Genomic DNA, 14,013 nt, shown 5'->3' with positions numbered 1-14,013 from the left:
AGCGCAAATGACAAGTGCTTAAACTCAATTGATATTGTGGTGAAATGCTGGATGACAGATAAGCATGCACTGTGTCCTGACGTTTCGATGTGATAGAAATGAGGTTTGACAGCACTGCCTGGTGGCATTAGTTTTAATTTTATACCGGCATCTGGAGGAGACAGCTCTACTACTGGTTAAGCTACTCGCCACGGCAAAGATTTGTACATTAATACATCTGTTACAAGTGCAGCTATGAGAAATTTAGACTCCGTAAACCCAGATTCAGTCTCACTGCCCTTCCATTGTGCCTATCTGAGTTGAGCTGGGAAACATTTGGAGTATTTATTTTCAGTTTTCAGACTGCCCATAATGACCTTATCTCTGTCATATAAAAACAAAAAGAAATCTGCTCAATAAATGTTGAACACGGCACAGTTGTCTTATTTTTACAAGTTTGGTTAATAAAAGGTATTCAAATAGTGCCATCTATCATTTATTAAGTGAACTGCAGCTGCACTCATTCCCTCCCCCCCCAAAAAAAGGTTGATTTGTCATTTGCTCACCCTTTATCGTTCCAAACTCACGAAGCCTTCAGCGTTCTTCTCCGAAACACATTGATTTGCAATGAAATCATATTTCTGTTCCTCAATTTAAAGCCAATTCCACCTGAACTTAAACGCTTCAAAACGTTTAGATGAGCTCTGTGCACTAAATATTTATGTGAATTAAAGCCTGAAATAAATGTTTATCATAAGCTATCGTGCATCTTCAGAAAACTTAACCCACTCGATTAACACTTTTACAAAGTGGCCTCTTTGACCATTTTGGAGCGCCAAAGTAAAAAATGGAACGTACTTTTAATCTGTCACGTTTCATTAAAATATATTTGTGTTTCAAGAATATACAGTGTACGTTAACTTAATTTTTGACTGGAATGAAAACCAGGCTGAGGGTAGTTAGTAAGTTAAAATACAGTGAGTTCGACGGACTCAGTAAAAAATACAGTAGAAAAACTTCATAAAACTGATTTTAAAGTTACATGATTTAGGACCTTTATACAGTGCACGCCATTCCTCACAGCCTCATGCAAAATGGCGTCAAACCAACCCAATTAAGATAAATTTAAAAAAAAAAAGCCTTGTGCATTTGGAACGACATGAAGTAATTGATAGAATTTTGAATTTTTGGATGAACTAGGCCTATGTCTTTAAGAAACATCTTTCATGTGGTGAAAGGAAAAGGGAAAAAACAACTTACAAGTACTTATTAATTTATTTACACATTTTAAAATACACAAATACAGTGGCAATACAAATGAGGAAAAAAATCTTCCAGGGAAGGAAGATTTCCATAATTCCACCTGATACAGCACAGTGTGATGCAGAAGGACTGGCCAAGCAGTCGTGTGTAGAATGAACCAGAAAATGAAATGGAGAAATCCATAATAGCTCGATCCCCGACAAAGTGTACTTGTGCCTACATTTAAACAACACCAGTACTGGAGCGGCTGTTTCTGTGAGACCACCAGTGGAGAGAAATAATTACTAACTTATCAAATCTAGAACAGAACAAAGTCCCTCGCACCTCTCTAAGCACTAACTAGCCTTTTCCCCATACTCACGATACACACACACACACACACACGCACTCACTCACACACGCACACACTCACTCGCACAAACACACACACTCACTCACACCCACGTGCACACACACACTCACACGCACACACACACAGAGCAGTGAGGTATTCTGGGATATACTCCAGATAATGTCAGCGTCCAGCTCGTTTCTCATGCAGGTCGTTGCGTGACGTTGCTCCATATGTTCCCCATCAGGCTTGTTTAAGCAAACGTTAAACATGTCAGCTGGTCTGGACGACTGATCGCTCGATGTCCTTCCTGTGTTTTGTTGTTTCAATAAGAATGAAATCTCTTTCCAGAAGTGTTTGAGTCAGCTGATGATAACAGATGCTGGTCTTGTTTTCACAGGACTGTCCTCAGATTCTGCCGTCGACTCAGATCTTCATCCCCGTCGGCGTCCCGAAGCCCATCACGCTCTCGGCCCGCAACCTTCCACAGCCTCAGTCCGGCCAGAGGAACTACGAGTGCATCTTCCACATCCAGGGCGAGACGCAGAGCGTGACGGCGCTGCGCTTCAACAGCTCCAGCATCCAGTGCCAGAAAAGCACCGTGAGTTACACCTCAGTGCTCACTGCATCTGCACAAGCTCTTGACTTTAGAGAACCGCTGCTCATTGTGACAGAAGCATACTGAAGTCTTTCACGCCATTCAAAAGTTTGGGGTCAGTAGAATTTTTTTGGGAACTAAACACTCATCAAGGATGCATTAAATTGATCAAAAGTCAGCTCTTAAGTCGCTTTGGATAACAGCATCTGCCAAATGAATAAATGTAAATGTAAACGTGACAGTAAAGACATTTATAATGAAAGATTTCTGTTTTAAATAAATGCAGTTGAACTTTATATTCATCTGTGAATCCTGAAAAATAAAATGCATCACAGTCTCCACAAAAAATATTGTGCAGCACAACTGTTTTCAACATTGAGAATAATCAGAAATGTTTTTTTGAGCAGCAAATCAGCATATTAGAATGATTTCTGAATAATCATGTGATGCATAATGCTTTCGCAACATTATGAAAAAAAATCATGCTTCAATCATAATTGAGATAAAGTCAAGATTCTGACATAAAAGTTCACCATTATTAGACAGTCAAAAAAACTGTTAAATTCTTTTCATATCATAATTATGACTTTTTGTCTCAGTTTGGCTTTTTATGTCATAATTATGGTTCACTAAAGCATTCTTTTAATTATGTGATGGAAATGTTCCACAGACACAGAAGACTGAAGTAATGATGCTAAAAATTCAGCTTTGCGTCACAGGAATAAATTACATTTTACAGTATATTCACATAGAAAACAGTTATTTTAAATTGTAATAATATTTCACAATATTGCTGTTTTTATTGTAATAAATGCAGCTTTTGTGAGCAGAAGAGACTTCTTTCAAAAACATAAAAAAAACGTACATTTATGCATTTAGCTTTTGAGAGACTGTATAATGTTCGCTGTAGCTCCTCTTGAGGCAGGGCTGAAAATGCAGCATTCACTTGCTTTGTTAATTGTATTCCAGCACATTTCAGATGTGGCAACAACACAATAAAACCGAACTTGCATAAGTGTTTGCATTCACACGCTTGCATAGAGTAACTCACAATGATGATGTCTGATGATATAATCTTCAGTGCTGCATTGATTCAGCATGTTAAATAATAAAGCAGTTAAACAGTAAAAGATCAGTGTTATTTTCATATGAAATCACGTTAGGTTTGATTGATTCCCACCGTCTAAATCAATAAGTTCCTGTCACATGATCATATCAGAGTCATGCATGTGATGCTCCTGATAATGCATGCAGATCAATACAGTTATGAGAATGATAATCTATGGTTAATCCACCGTTCTCAGTGCACGTGTGTGTGTGTGTGTGTGTGTGTGTGTGTTTGTGTTGTAGGTTATTTATCTGGAGTGGATAGATTATAGTGAACTTATGTTATTCCTACACACACACACTGTTGCAAACACACTTAATAACCGGCGCATTGATCTAATTAGAAGAGTGGCAGATGAGAACAGTATTTATATCCAAACACACACACAGTGTCTTATTGTTTTGTTGAAGCAGCACAGATGGTGGAGGATTCGTCCTGCTGTCCGTTAGTTGAAAGCAGAAACTTATTTGGCAGAGTTTGAGCATTATAAGCAGTTTGCGTCTGTCTAGATGGGCGTGTGTTTTTGGACTCGAGCTCTTCTCGTTGTCTCGGTTTGGCTGTTTCTCTCTCTGGACGATTGGGTTGTATTGTGTTCTTGTGGTTTCCATCCGAAGGCTCTTCTTGCACTCTAGTGGTCAGAACAGACCCAAAAACTGCATCAGCGTCACACACAAACACACTCCTCCACTCGGATGCATGGCAAAACCACAGCTGGCATTCCTCGAACTGATAAAGCTGCACACAGAAAGCAGGACGTGAGAGGGGCTCATGGGAAATGTGGTTTGACAAAGCTGAGTGAATACACTACTGTATCTCATCTGCAAGCCAAGACTGCATTTATTTGATCAAACATGCTGTAAAAATTGTGAAAAAATTTAACAATTTAAAATATCTATTTTCTATGTGAATATCTGTTAAACTGTAATTTATTTCTGTGATGCGCAGCTGTATTTTCAGCATCATTACTCCAGTCTTCAGTGTTACATGATCTTCAGAAATCATTATAATATACTGATTTGCTGCTCAAGACACATTTCTGATTATTATCAATGTTGAAAACAGTTGTGCTGTCTAATAATTTTTTTTTGTGGAAACCGTGTTACATCTTATTTTTTGGGATTCTTTGATGAACAGAAAGTTCAAAAGATCAGCATTTATTAAATAAATTTTAAAAAACATTATAAATGTCTTTGCAGAAACTTTTGATCAATTTTATGCAACCTTGCTGAATAAAACTAGTAATTGCTTAAAAAAAAAAGGTAATTTATATAAATATGGTAATGTATATATAAATATGCCAGTCATATAATCCATACACTTATTTATGAATATATTAATGTATAATCTCTAGATTGGATTTATAAATATTATTAAAAATAATTTAAAAAAGTTAAACGAATAAGTTTACATTATGTTTCTGTGGCTGCGTTACACATGCGTGGTGTCACGTTGCTGCATTTGTCCCTGAAGACTCACAGTATCTGTCACTCTGTTCAATTCATCTTCCTTTATGAAGCTCTTTCAGTCTGTCAGAAAACACGCTGGGAGGAGAATAGAAACGAATAGAGCGGCTCTTGTACAGCTGATGTGTGTGTGTGTGTGTGTGTCTGTGTGTCTGTGTGTGTGTGTGTGTGAGGTGCAGCAGAGTTCTGATGAGAACCAATTAGAGGAGACACCGATAAAAAAATGATGATTAATTACAGTGTGAGAGCGACACAGCAGTAATAGATACTACGGTAAAGAAAAATGAAGCAAGAGAAAATGAGGAGAGAGAGAGAGAGACTGTAGCCGGGGGCCGTTCAGGAACAGCAGAGGCTTTTAGAAACTCACTGCACCTGATCCAGTGTGTGTGTGTGTGTGTGTGTGTGTGTGTGTCTGTGTCTGTGTCTGTGTGTCAGGACTGCAGATATAGAACTGCTTTAAATCATTAATCACTAAAGAGAAATGAAGTTTACTATTAAATATGGAGGGACTTGAGAGTAATATTATTTTAATGGTAGTTATTGTATGAAGATGAGTCGGAATGATGCATTCTTCTCTCACTCTTAACTGAAGTTTAGGTGGAAAACAATAAGCCATGATTTTACCACAGTTGTTTTTACACAGTTTTTGTACCATTTCATTTATTGCATTATTCTATACTTGGTTGCTTTTTTATGTGTATATGAACAACAAATAAGGCACTTAAATCAGGCTGAATGAGGTGAGTTTGATATGAGCACACACTCTTATTATAACATTTCTTTGCTTTGGGAGGATTGAGGCGTTTTCCCCACAGGGGTTCATGTTACAACATCCCCGGAGCAGCAAGGGTCCTGCTTCAGGACACAATAGCCGGGGTCAGAGGAAGGACAAGATCATTAAACCATCAGCTGAATCACTAAATCAACATCCTTCAGCGTCCCACATGAGACTCCAAACCGCCAAACATATGATCACTGCTGTGATTGTGTGGAGATCAGATCAACAAGACAAAAGAAAGAAACGATGACTTGGCTTATTGTAGTTTTGAAAGGTTCACTAGTTCGTATGTTTTATTTATTTTTTGGAGTTTGCTTTTTAACGTCGATATGCTTTTTATTTGGTTTCAATTGTTCATAAATTACTTTTTGTCACTATAAGTTTTACTTTCACAGCACAGGATGTGATATATCAGATTAGCACATCTTATGTAATTAGATACATTGATTTTGTCTGCAATGCATGCATTTATGCATTTATTTGTGTATTAATGCATACATTTATGCACTTATTTTATGCATATATTTCTATATCCATGCATGCATTTATGCACTTATTTATACATTTATTTGTATATGCATGCATACATTTATGCACTTGTTTATTGCATTTATTTGTTTATTTATGCATGCATGCATTTATGTGCTTATTTGTACATTTATTTGTTTATGCATACTTGCTTTTATTCACTTATTTATGCATTTATTGATGCATGCATTTATTGTTTAGCAACCTCTCGTTTTTACTATTAATTTAGTTTTCACTGCTGGTTTTCATCTTTGGAACGTTTTTTTGGTAACGGTAATAATCTTGGTGAGATGTGGAAATAGGAAGCATGTGTTCTGCAGTGGGCGGCTGTGCTCTCTTTATATAGCACATGTATATTAGTAAATGAAATCAAACTTTTTCCAGTGATTATTATCATCTGATGCAGGCCACTCACACATACTCAAACACATTGTCCTCTTCAGCCTGGCCACGTCATCTCTCGTTTATTTAATTAGACGAGTGCTCATCTTCCCACGCCGGTGAGAGGTTAACCGGCTGCTCAAAAGCGTCAGTCTCACGCCATATAAATCGATCGCACGTCTGCAGCCTGCGGGGGGAATGGATTACCATAACATACATGTAAGACAGAGCAGCACTCGTGTTCATATCATAAATCATTTTTCATTTCCTAACTAATGAGAGACCAAATCGTTAGTGGCTAGTTAATTATCCGTGGCTCATGAGTGCACATGCAAATAATGAATGACAGATGAGTGTGTGCTTTATACTATGGAAAGCATCGCTGTTAGCATCGCTTACACATGGGTTAGTGATTTGAGGCGAACGTGGCATATTTACAGACCAGAATAACACAGAGGGTGGGTGAGACTATATCCAGAACACCCCTAGCAACTGCATAGCAACGCCCTGGCACCCATCCACCAGCACCTTAGCCTCACATTGTTTTTTCCTCAGAGAATGTCCTGCTCTAGTGCTCTTTGAAATCTCTGTGGTGTGTGTGTGTATTTTTGAGAGCCATGCTTTCTAACAGCTCAATGCAGGTCTGCTCTCAAAATAAGCAATTATCTGAGTGTGACTGCTACAGAATCTCTCTCTCTCTCTTTCTGAAGCATTTCATTTATTTATTCCTGCGTGTTGCATGTGTGTCTTAAAGCGCCGCTCTCTTCTCTCAGAGGGAGGTCCCGCGGTGAAGCGCTGTAGTGCTCCTTCATTAATCTCTATTCAGTGATTCATGCTGTCGCTCTCTCGCTGGGTTCAGATGTGTCTTGTGTGTTTCTTCATCTGAGTCCTGCTGACTCCATCACACACACACACACACACACGTGTGAATATTCCTCCATCGCTCTTGTAGGTTTTCATCCGTGACAGAGGTCTGGGACGTCAGGACAATATATCTAATATAATAAATCTATTAAAAACTATTTAAAGATGAATGTGTTACATTGTTCTGACCTTTTTTTTATAGTTTGAGTTTATATCTCACAATTCTGACTTTTTTCTCGCAATTTTTAGCTTCCCGCAATACTGAGTTTATATCTTGCAACTCTGACCTTTTTATTGCAATTTTGAGTTTTTTTTTTTCTCGCAATTCTGAGTTTATTTCTCACAATTCTGGCTTTTCTCTTGGAATTAAGAGTTTTTTTGCAATTGAAAATCTTGAAATTCTGACTTTTCTCACAATTGCGAGTTACAGAGTCCAATTCTGAGGAATAAATCAGCTCACAGTTCTGACATTTTCTTACAATAGTGAGTTTATATCTCTCAGTTCTGACAAAATAAGTCAGAATTGCAAGATGTAAACTTGCAATTGCAAGAAAATAAGTCAGAATTTTGAGAGAAAAAGGTCACAATTATCTTTTTTATTTTTTATTTAGTGGCAAAAACAAACGAACATAGTTCCGAGCAAATTCAATTATGAGTGAGAGAACAGACTGACTGAAACTTTAATGAGAGTTAAGGGCGAATGAAAGGATGCGTGTGAGACGCGCTTCAGAAGGACGTGGTTTTGTAAACCCTTATTAGAGAGCGTCCTTCACTCTCTGCAGTGTACATGCAGCGTCCCAGCTCTTAAATAAATAATATCATATTAATAAAACAGGAAAATAACAGAGGAGAGGTCAAGAACGGCCTCACGGTCACCTGAGAAGATGCTTTACATCTTAAAGTAACCGTCTAGCATCACGCAAGCACCATGTTTGCACAGGCAAACCCTGCTCAAATCTAGTTAAATGTTCTCTCATATTCATGTACGTGTTGGATTTTGTTAAATGTCATTTGTCCTTGTGTTGCAGTATAACTATGAAGGAATTGACATCAGCGATCTTCCCGTTGATCTGTCTGTGGTGTGGAACGGAAACTTCATCATTGACAACCCTCACAACATCCAAGGTAACCATGGCGACCACTGCGGTACACTGTAGCCAGTAGCCTAGCAACCGCCACAGGATGCTGCTGGAGAGAGATGCAGCATCTATAAATGTTTTAAAGCATCGTTTGCGTGTGTAAACAAGCACGCTTCACATTCTCTACAGTTTGTAAGCAGGAAAAGCAGATGCAATGTGGTAATAAATGAATCCTGTCCTTCAGCTCTGCAGGCGTGTTGTTGCTCGTGATTCATAATGCTGGCATCAGTTTGAACTCATGCTGTCATCCGTTCACAGTCAAATGTGGGATATTTCTACTTCATATCTCTTACTTCTGACCCACTGAGGCTTAGAATACAACGTTAGCTTGACACTTTAATTGATAGATATGTCAGGGGGTTTCAGTGTTTTGTATGCCACTTATGCCCAAATATGATCATCTTAAATTTAAAGGCCAACTATATGGTTTCTTGTATAAAGATTATAGTGTGAAAAATGTTTTGTTTCTATTAATTTAATATTACATAATACATATTTGCTCATTATAGGACTGCACTGTTAAATGCTTATTTATTTATTTAAATCTTTATTTATTTAAATATTTTTTTTAATTTGTCTTTATTTGTATATTTATCTATATTTATTGTAATCTTAGTTTTTTTTCTTAGTTTAGTATTATAGGAATTTATTTATTTTTATTTTTATTTGTATTCATTTTTTTCTATTTCCCTGGAATCAGTTTGGAAACCTCTTGACTGTGTCATTGAAAATCTGAGTTTCCTGGAAAGTCCAACATCCTGAGTTGAGTGGGATGCAGCATGACAAAGTTTCCTTATGTCCATAAATCGTAAGCGAATCTCTCTTCCTCTCTGCAGCGCACCTGTATAAGTGTTACGCGTTGCGGGAGAGCTGTGGTTTGTGTCTGAAGGCCGACCCCAGCTTCGAGTGCGGCTGGTGTGTTCAGGACAGGAAGTGCTCTCTGCGGCAGGAATGCGCTCCGCAGGAACACACCTGGATGCATGCGACCGCCGGAAACAGCCGCTGCACGCACCCGCGCATCACCAGGGTGAGTCACTGCAAACCAGAGGTCAAAGATTAACTCTAAAAACTTTCTATGCAAGTTTTTTATTTGATGTTTTCTACAGTTTATTTATTTATTTACTTTTCTCACCATGAATATAGCCATGGTAGCTGGCATGGCACTAAACTATAAACAATCTATAAAAAAAAAATGATGTTTGTTTTTCTTTCTTTACTTTCAAACTTGTATCGAGACCTGTTTATAAATCTATTGCTAACAAAAAGGAAGTTTTAAGGTATCCCTGTGGTTTCCACTAAAATAAAAGCTAAAAAATTATTATATTAATAGTAGTAATAGTGTTAATAGTAGTAAATAGTAGTAAATATAGTTTATTATTGCTATTATTGTACTTTATTTAAATTTAAAAAATTAAACACAAATTTTATTGCAATAGTATATTTTAATACAATTTATTATTATTATTGTTGTTGTTGTTGTTGTCATCATTTTTAATTTGCAGTACAATAATATTATTGTAATAGTATTTTTTTAATTCTTTCAAATATTTTTTATTGTTTAAAATAATAATAATCGTACTACTAATAATAAAGTAAATAAATAATATGTATTATTATATTATATTATATTAATAGTAGTAAATATATTTTGATTATTATTGTTAAAATTTTACTTTATTTCAATTAAAAAAATTAAATACAAATTTTATTGCAATAGTATATTTTAATGCAATTTATTGTTATTGTTGTTGTCATCATTTTAAATTTACAGTACAATAATATTATTGCAATAGTATTTTTATTTTCATTTCTTCCTTAAATCTTTTTTTTATTATTTTAAATAATAATAATAGTGCTACTAATAATAAAGTAAATATGTAATATTTATTATTATATTATATTAATAGTAGTAAATATATATTTTTATTATTATTGTAAAAATTGTACTATTTCAATTTTAAAAATTAAATAAAAATATTTTATTGCAATAGTATATTTTATTGCAATTTATTATTATTATTATTATATAGTCATATTTAATGGGGAAGGGGGCAGGTTTTCCTTCTTTTCACATGCTTGACAAACCCTTGCAATCTGACAGGTTTTGACATGATGATGTTACAGGCGCTGATAAGTTTTCTTCTTTCTTCCTCACTCTCTGTTATTCTGTAGATTTTCTCTGCGGCGTTACATCGAGTTCCAAATTCTACTGCCAACGGAATATTAACTTTTAGAACATCTACTTACTAAATTTACATCCCCTCGTGTTAATTAAACTCCTCCTTTGTTCTCCTCGTTCGATTTCTCATGCTCGCTCTCTATCTGTGCGGCGCCGCTGTCATCTTTTACTTATTAGATTAGGTGTTAATTTAATTTGGAGAAGAATACATTTATCACGTGGATTATTAGCACACCATAGGCGCTCCGAGAGCCATCTGTTCAGAAGATGTTCACCTATTCTCTCTCTGTTCCTCTGCTTTACTCTCTCTCAAGCTGCGCTTTCATATTTTCATCCGTCTATCTGTAAAAATGTGTGAATGTCAAATGAAAGCGGTCCCTCTGAAACCAATTACCCGTTTGTGTTTGCTTCTGCTCTTGGGTTTCGCGTGATGCTGTCGTTTGTGTTTGCTTCTGCTCTTGGGTTTCGCGTGATGCTGTCGTTTGTGTTTGTCTGCCGCGGATGCACTCGCTTCTTACACTTCTGATTGCATGATAGTTCATGCAAAAAAGTGTGATTTGTGTATCTGTCGTGGTGCAGTTGTTTCCTGAGACCGGCCCGCGGCAGGGAGGAACCAGACTGACCATCAGCGGAGAGAATCTGGGCCTTCAGTTCAAAGACATCCAGAACGGAGTGCGGATCGGGAAAGTGGCCTGTCAGCCCATCGAGGAGGAATACATCAGCGCTGAGCAGTGAGTGTCTCAAACAGTTTGTTTATACAGACTACCCCAGCGACTTGAGACTGCTTTTGTGCTGCAGGGTCACATATAAAATGAATTTTGCTGCGGTTGATGGGTAGTTGTGTGTTATTTTAATTAGTAACTATGAGTCTGTTTGAGTGAATGATCTATTATGTTTGTGTCCTGAAATAGCATCTGATCTGCGTTTAGTCTCGTCTAGTCTGAATGTTGACTATCAGCTTATTCTGGCCAAAAACTGCCCACTTAGAAAGGAAGAGAGCGTCTGACTGATGTGTAAAGTGTCCTGTGACAAACCAACAGAAATCATGTTTGCACAAATCACTGGAGTGATAGCAGATCTCTCAAGCGTTTTCTATTATCATTAGTATGAGATGTTGCATTGTCAATTGCAAAATAATGTTTTGCGTTTTTAATTTGTGAAATAAAATGAGCAAAATAATTTACTAATAAAGCAGCATCTCCATCATGGCTTCAAGAGAATGCAATCATCACTTTTGGAGAAACTGGTGCAAAATAGAAATGGAGAACTGAGGTACTTTACTAAAGTGTATTTATGCACATTTTGGAGATTTTAAGTGTTTTTCCTATTCAGCATTCAACAATTTGCATGAAAATGTGTGCATGGAAACCCAGCTGTTGAAAACAGCCAATCACGTTTGTGATTAAAGGTAACCATGGCAACAGTAGATTGATTTATTATCAGCATTGGATGTTACGTCATCATTGTCACTATTTTGCATCAGTTAATTTTGCATATATATTCGCTGTTTAATTGTGCATGCTCATTTACACTATTTTTACATTATCAAGTAATCTTCAAAACAAATTTAATAGCAAATGTAGTCTGAAAATAAATATTCACTTGCTGCATATAAAATGATTTACATTCTAAATTCATTTAGATGAAATATTATAGAATTTTTTATATAATTTTCCAGTTTGTCTGTATAGGTCATAATTTTATTATCTTTAACTCATCTATAAATCACCTTCTCTTATTAAAAAAACACCAGTGACATCTGTTTGTTGCAGTTTCTGGATGCTGTGCCTTTTATTCATACTTCCAAATGCATCTTTGATGTGACATTTTTTGCGTCCTGGTACTGAAAGCAGTGACAGTGACTTTACAGTTTACTAATAAATCATGGCAGCGCTTCACACTTCCAGGAAATAAACAAACAGCTGTGTTTTTTCATTGCTAACACAGGAAACTCTGTTCCCATCTGTCCTAAGCTGGAAGCTAGAAACGCTCCACACAGACCCTCGTCTCTCTCTGTCTCTCTGCAGGATCGTGTGTCGGCTGGCCGATGCCACAGGTTACCGTGTGCAGGACGCTCAGGTGGAGGTGTGTGTGCGCGACTGTCTGCCGGAGTACAGGGCCGTGTCTCCCAAAGCCTTCACGTTTGTGGTGAGCTTCACTCTCAAACCGTGTGATTTCCAGTAGCGGCTCCTGACCGTAAATTTAGGTGGGGCAGATTCTGGGGCATAGCGCTAGTTTGTAATAAACTCAACAAAGTTTACAGTCTTGATAGTCTAATCGCTGAACACATGCAGACACACTTTTGGCAGAGATCGAATGTCCTTGCGTTATTCAGCCTGTGGGCGGCACTCTAATGTTGATTGACAGGCTCGAAATACACACACATAAGCTGTGTCCCAAATGACGTACTTATACACTATGCACTTATGCACTATGTACTCAACCATGCAGAGTATGAATTATATAAGATTATTCTGTCATTCATAATCGGAGTCTGATAGCCCCTCCCCCTTCGCTACTTAATTAAAGCTGAGACAGTTGAGTGCATGAAGTGTCCAACATTCCACACTTCGTTTTTTCGGATATTTAAGTGCATCATTCCGTGTATTTAAAGGTCACTTTTTCTTTATGGAATTTTCAGTGTGAGCACTATTTTATACTACAAAATGTCATAGAATAGTGCATAAGTACGCGATTTGGGACACACCTATAGAATGCCATGGAATTATTGCCTTAATATTGTCTCTGAATGTTGATTTAGAATGTTATTAAGTGAGGAAACGAATATCATGTCTCATCTCAAAACAAACACAACAAAAATATATAAAGGCTTTTCGCATGAGCACAGTTAAGCTAAAGGATTAACACTTTGATTAATTTAAAACACTACTCCATATAGGAAAAACAGACATGCCAGCTAGTTACTGACCTGATGCAGACACATGTAGCTGAAGCTGACTGATATCGTCTTGTCTGGAGATAAGAAAATAAGCGGGCAGTCTCAAAATTAGAGCGTGCTGCAGTTCCATTTTTCACCACATATTTACATTGTATCATTTGTGAGGCGCTGTTGAGTTTGTGTCAACTTAGTATCATTTTACGTGCCTTTTTAATATATCACGTGAATTTTAAAATATCCTGTGCACTTTATGACTTAAAATGATCAAGAAAATCTTTGTTGCAGAATGATGAACACATTTACTGTTTATTATTTATTCAGTTTATATAGAGTTTATATATGAGGAGTTCATTTGCAAAAAACCATAACTCACGTTTTTATTTAATTTTTTCAGAAATCATGTTTTTTTTATTGCGCATTCCAAGTAATATCAATCAAACTGCAGTTGGGTTGTTTTGATTAAGTAATAATAACTTAAACAAATACAGGTAATTTACAAAATT

General features: G+C 36.7%; 1 pseudogene; it reads left to right on the top strand.

The window, feature by feature from the left end:
* The first annotated feature begins 1,952 nt into the window (after positions 1 to 1,952).
* LOC107705818 (plexin-A1-like) overlaps positions 1,953 to 14,013 on the top strand; it is a 40,953-nt pseudogene continuing 28,892 nt past the window's right edge.

The sequence above is a fragment of the Sinocyclocheilus rhinocerous genome, unplaced genomic scaffold (genome assembly GCF_001515625.1).
Source record: "Sinocyclocheilus rhinocerous isolate Xijiao unplaced genomic scaffold, SAMN03320098_v1.1 scaffold2159, whole genome shotgun sequence".
In the NCBI taxonomy this organism is placed as follows: domain Eukaryota; kingdom Metazoa; phylum Chordata; class Actinopteri; order Cypriniformes; family Cyprinidae; genus Sinocyclocheilus; species Sinocyclocheilus rhinocerous.
This window is presented reverse-complemented; position numbering and strand designations above follow the sequence as displayed.